At 46.5% G+C, this 6227-nt stretch overlaps 1 pseudogene; it reads right to left on the reverse strand.

Moving 5' to 3' along the window:
• Positions 1-207: 207 nt before the first annotated feature.
• Positions 208-1345, reverse strand: LOC147722481 (zinc finger BED domain-containing protein 6-like; annotated as a pseudogene).
• Positions 1346-6227: the final 4882 nt, after the last annotated feature.

Genomic DNA, 6227 nt, shown 5'->3' on the forward strand with positions numbered 1-6227 from the left:
TGAACTTGTGAACCTGAGGAATGCAGACTGCGGCACCTTCAAATCAATAAGCAAATAAGTGAAGACAGTTCTGCTGATGAGCTTGTTTTTGTGATTAGGTGATGAAAGTTTTTTTTATATAGATTTTGCAAAACAAAGAAAGACAGACACACAGGAATAAAAGTGAATAAGGACGAAAAAGAAAGTTAGTGATTCATTGACTCATTTTCAGGGCTCGGTGTCAGGGAAGAAGAGCTCGTCCTCAAACTCTTCGACTTCAGACGGGAGTAGGTCACCTAACAGAGAAGAACTTCCCTCATCTAAGTTGGTGTCCTCCTCGTCATCTTCCTGCGTGCATTCTCGTATTTTTTAATCTGGTAGTATGAGGTGCTGATTCATCTTGATCATTGTTAACCTCTCCACATTTTTGGGTGAGAGGCGGGTCCTTTTGCAAGTTAAAATGCCACCAGCAGCACTGAAAACACGTTCAGAAGACACGCTTGCTAGTGGGCAAGACAAGTAATTTATAGCCAGGTTGGTAATCTCTGGGCACACATCTCTTTTACCATGCCAATACCCCAATGGGTCATCTGTTGAGTCATTCAGATAGTCCTGCACCATCGACTCAAGGTTCTCCAGGGTTCCTCCACTTTGCTTACTTTTTGCTGGGACCTTTTGAGAAGCAATCCTAAACTGAGTTAGCCAATCCTCTTCTTCACACAATGTTACTGTTGTGTCTGGTGCAGATGATACGGTTGCTGGTGTCTTTAACAGCTGAGAGGGAAAATCACTCTCTTCTGCCACAGCCACAGATGCAGAAGTGGATTTTTTTGACTCCGGATGGCCTGCTGATGCTGATGTACTGCCTTTTCCTTCAATTTCCTGCCGTTCTTTTTCAAACCGACTGGCTGACACAGCTAGCCATTGTTTGTACTTTGTAACATCTGCGTCATCAAAAGGAAAGAATACTCTGCCTGCCACTGCCTTTTTGTACCGTGGATCCAGAATAGTAGCACAAATATAATGCTGTTCTGTGTGGATCTTTTGAAGACGTTCATCGCAAAGTAGGCGCTGTAATAACTTCTCCGCCAACTCAAATGCTTGTTCCTTTCCCTCTTTTTAAAACGTAGAAGACACCGCCTTCAGTTGGTGCTCTAGCATGCGCAACAATGGGATAGCTTTTCCCAAATTACAGTCCTCCCTGCTGACTGCACGCGTGAAGACCTCAAAAGGACGAAGCATGTCTGTCAGGCTTTTAACTAGCTTCCATTGCTCCACCTGTATGCTTAGGTCCATCATAGGTGTACCCTGTGTAAACAAAATACTGATCGACTACCGCATACTGCTCATACAGACGCTAAAGCATGTAGAAGGTTGAGTTCCAACGTGTTACCACCTCCTGGATGAGTGCTTTCACTGGCAGTTTACGTTCATGTTGCAGGCACCTCAGCTGCTTCCAGTCCTTAAAAGAGTGGTTGAACTGTGTGCACATTCTTCGGCAGGTGGTCAGTAACTCGACTTTCTTCACTCAAGAATTTTTTAACAACCTGGTTTATACAGTGCGCCAAACACGGCACTCTGAAATAGTTACCCTTATCCATGGCCTTAACTACATTGGCGCCATTATCCGTGGAAACATAACCAATCATGCGTTTTCTTGGGGACAGCCATTGAAAGACCTTTGTGTTAAACTCATGCAACATGTTTTCTCCTGTATGATTTTTCTCCATGGCAAACATGGCTAGTGTTGCATGTTTCCAAGCAGCTTTATAAACTTTGTCCGGGTTAACACCTGCAGTTACCTTTGCTTTAACCTCTGAAAAAGAGACCCAGTGTGCAGTGATGCACATGTAATCAACGGCTTGGCAACTGGTCCACATGTCTATTGTCAGATGTATAGCGTGAACAGCACTCTTCATCAAAGCTGCCCCAATCACCTTCAGCACATCTTCATGTAGTGCTGGAACCGCAACTCTGGCAAAATAGAACCGCCTAGGAACCTTCCATTTAGGGCAGAGCGTTGCCACTAATTCAAGAAAACCCACCCCTTCCACAAAAGAAAAAGGGAGAAGGTCCAGCGCTAGCATTTTAGCCAGCTTAGTGTTATACAGACGCGTCATTGGGTGGTTGCATTCAAATGGCGCATCTGAAAACAACATGCTTCTAATGGTGGGCTGGACCATTTTACGGGATGATGATGACTTCTTCGACCCAGTTATGCTCGGTGATGATGAACTTTTTTGCATTGGTGTCTCACTCTCTCCCACACTCTTAGTGTGGCTCATATATCTTGCAGGGGGTGGGCTGCTGACAGGGGTACTGGGTGTAAGTGAACAAATGTTTGACGCTTCTTCCTCCTCGTCATCATCAGATGAAACATCAACGGATACAGTTTGTTTACTTGCAATTCGGGCTGCCTTGATCTCCTTTAGGTGCACATGCCATTTGACAGTGTGCTGTCTCTCAAGATGACCTCTCTGGCCTCCGGTACCATAGTTGGTACCAAGCTTACCACGACTAACTTGAAGCTTACAAATGGTACAAATGGCTATGTTTCCCTTGTTGGGCTAACACTAAAGAAGTCCCAAACTGCGGACTTCAAATGTCTGTGGGGGGCAGAGTAGGCGATACTGAGAATGCTAATGCCAGATGAAGTGGAGGATGTGTGTTGCCGAAATTTACTACGTTGTGCACTTAAAGCACCACTAATTGAGGAAATGGAGGTCGAGGTGGATGGAGGTCCCTTCTGGTGAGAAAATATGGAAGCAGTAGGTGGTGGTGTACTAGTTAACTGCATTGGTGGTGGTCCCATCGCCAGGTTGCCAACATCACGCTCAGCAGCATTTCGGGCTAGGGTAAAAATGTCTGTTTGCTGCATGCCCGCTGGGGCTGCAGTGACGTCTATGATGACTGCGTCGTCTTGAGAGTCTTCATCAGCAGGAGTATATGGCACTTCTTGTTCAGCGTCATCATCACACTCCATAACTATGAGACTTTCGGGGACCTTCCTTTTACGCTTAGCTTAGCTACCTTTGTCAGATCATGGTGTGCCTCACTCTCAGACGGCTGTGGTGGTTCCCAATTTTCATCCATATCATCAGAAGGAAGGGTGTTTGAAGAAGATGTAGACACCACCCTTGATCTTTTCCTTGCTAGGGATCTGGAAGACAATAAATGAGCAGGAGGAGTGGCTTCCTCAAATGATACCTTGGCAATAATGTCGATTTCCTTATGTGCCCCTACTTCGGGAGGAACAACTATTGTGGGCACTTGTGCCGCTCCATGCACCTCTGCTTGCGCATCTCCTTGCGCCGCCTCTCCTGCCACATGTACTTGGGCTTCTACTTGCACATGTGGTTGTTGTTGCGGCTGTGGTTTTTGAACACTCGTCAGATGAGTTACACCAACCTGTGTTGATTGAGGGATGCTGCTACTTTTTGTGATGAGCCAACATCACTGGTCGATGGTGATTGAGCAACTATACTGGCTGCCTCTGCAGCACTCAAGGGCTTGGACTTAAGTTGGTGTGTGGTGGTGGCACTGAGCCCAATGGAGCGGGGTGCTGCTCCCAGCTTGGTCCCCAGCAGACCCCGCTGCTGCTGCAGGCGTACATTTTTTTCCCCAGAAAATGCGGCGGTCGGCACACCAGTCTCCTTGGTAAGTGGCGCCACTTCCATCTTCTGCTCCTTACTGGCAACTTTCTTGCTGGAGGAGCTATGGGCAACTTTTTTTGGGGCCATCTTCTTCAGGTGTCAGAACAGCAGGCCGCAGTTGCACAAGTTGCAGAGTTGTCTGTGGCCACACGTGACGTTGTGCTGCACACACCGCAGCAGGACTTGTTCCTGGCACTGATGAGGAACGATGAGGCTGGTGATTCGTCTTTCTGCACCTAAAAGCAAATGAAGCCAGAGGAACATCAGTTAAATAAATGTTGCATATGTAGCGCTTCAATTAATAGTTTGCAAGTAAGCATTTTTATTATACCCACCCCCCAAAATGGAAAGACCAATAAAATGCACCACTGACAGAGTACCCTTGGGCATAATGGATGAAAGCATGGCAGACTGGGTGCAGGCCTATGGCACAACAAAGCACACTGCATGGCTTCAAAATAGCTTCAAAATAGTCCCTAGACCCCCACCACATGCCTGTACCAGTCCTCAAAATGGCAACCACCAACATAGACAGGCCCCCATCAACACCCGAAAAAATCGAAAAACACACAAAAATCACCACAATCCAATGCCATCCATGCCCTCCATGATGTTTACATTAAAGAGACCCCACAGAAAGACTCAGTCCATGCACCACTGAGTACCCCTGGGCAAAAGGCCCCAACAACAGCCCAAAAATAAAAAAACACACAAAAATCACCACAATCCAATGCCATCCATGCCCTCCATGATGTTTACATTAAAGAGACCCCACAGAAAGTCTCAGTCCATGCACCACTGAGTACCCCTGGGCAAAAGGCCCCAACTCCACCCCAAAAAATCAAAAAACACACATAAATCACCACAATCCAATGCCATCCATGCCCTTAATCATGTTGAAATTCAACAAAACATTTGTATCATGCACCCATAACTAACCCTGGTCCTACTGGATACTGTGGCTACCCACAATATATTTTATTTAATGTTCTGAAAAAGTTCCAAAATTGTAGTTGCAGCAACTGTAATGCCCCAAACAAACTTACTTGTGAAATTTCTAATCCAAAAGTGATCCAAAGAAAGTCAAAAAGGCCTATAATCCAAATATCCAGCAGCATCCACAAAAAGTAATCCTTCCAGGTCAAGATCCAAATCAAAGTGACCAGGACATGAACAAAAGCTTTGGGAGGAGCCTGCTGGACAGGAAGAGGACGTTTGAGACTGTGGGGCATTTCCTTCCTCCCACCCCCCCCCCAACATGGACTCCTTGCAAAAAATAAGTGCAGGCAAATGTCAACCTGAGGTGTTATTCTGATAAAAATCATATTTTTCAGGTTTATGCTGCCTGCTGGTGGATTTTTTGTGCAGAATTGCAAATTTTGCAATTTCGCGAGTGCGAGATTGTTGCTGCCCGCCGCATCTATGTGTTCTCAATGGTTTACTCCCGCGAGGCGTGATCACGGGCCTTTATGACGTACTCGCGTTGACAAACTCTCGCTGTGCATGGTGGCAAGCCGCGATGACGTAATCGCGGTCGACAAACTCCCGCGAGATCCCGCAGCAAGATCCAAAATGGCGCAGCACTTGAAAAACATGGAGAAAAACAACTCTGCAAACGCTGAATGACGGTAAGTGAACGCCGTACGCCGCAATTTTCGGGAAATGCGCGAGAATTTGCGGATTGCGAATTTGCCGAAAATCCGCAAATTCCGCGAGCCGAGCGGATTTTACGCCCATGCTTAGGGTATACTGACACATTGTTAGTGAGCCTCCTAAGGGCTTGCTCTTCTTTGTGCCATCAGTAATACAGCACCCCATCACCAACACACCCAGCCCTTGCATCTTGGTTTCCTGCCTTCCCCTTCCTCTGTATCACAAAAAAACAAATATATGACGTTACAACACATGTGTTTACAATGTATCAATTTATAATGTGGTCAGCACGACTGCGTTGATACCACACGTATCATTACATCACAAGTGATTACAACGACTTGCTGTAGGGGGGTGCTGGAGTTTGGAATAGTATAATTTGATATTCCAACTCCAGTCTGTGCAACAGTAGGGAAGGTGTTGGATTGAAAATCCGACACCTAAAGCCCCCTACAGCAAGTCGTTATAATGACTTGCGTTGTAATGGTATGCATGGTAACACCTCGGTTGTTGTACTGACTGCCTTGTAATGGCGCCGGTTTGTACAGACAGCTTTGTAAATGCTGTTTCCCCCCAAAAATGCTCCCACAGTTCCCCAGGGCCAGTAGCTGTCTTTTTTCCTTTATCACTTGCCACTTTCCCATTACCGATCTGGCCCATGACATTCCTACATATACCTCTTGTCCTGACACTTGCCTATCCTTCCCGGACAACCGTCCACATTGTCATGAGACTCAACTTCCACCACTTCTCCTTCTGGACAATGGTCACGGTGGTCCTTAGCTTGTCCAAGGTCAGTTAGACCTTTCTCAGCATGAAGAGGAGTCTCCATCCCCCAGCTGTCACTGCTGCTCACATCAGAGTGGTGCCTAACCATAGCCAAGACATTCCGTGGCTCTTTGCATGCCCCTCATTTGGCAGTTCCAGCTCTGTGATCCTTAC

Source organism: Lissotriton vulgaris, chromosome 4_1, assembly GCF_964263255.1.
Source record: "Lissotriton vulgaris chromosome 4_1, aLisVul1.2, whole genome shotgun sequence".
NCBI classification, from domain to species: Eukaryota; Metazoa; Chordata; class Amphibia; order Caudata; family Salamandridae; genus Lissotriton; species Lissotriton vulgaris.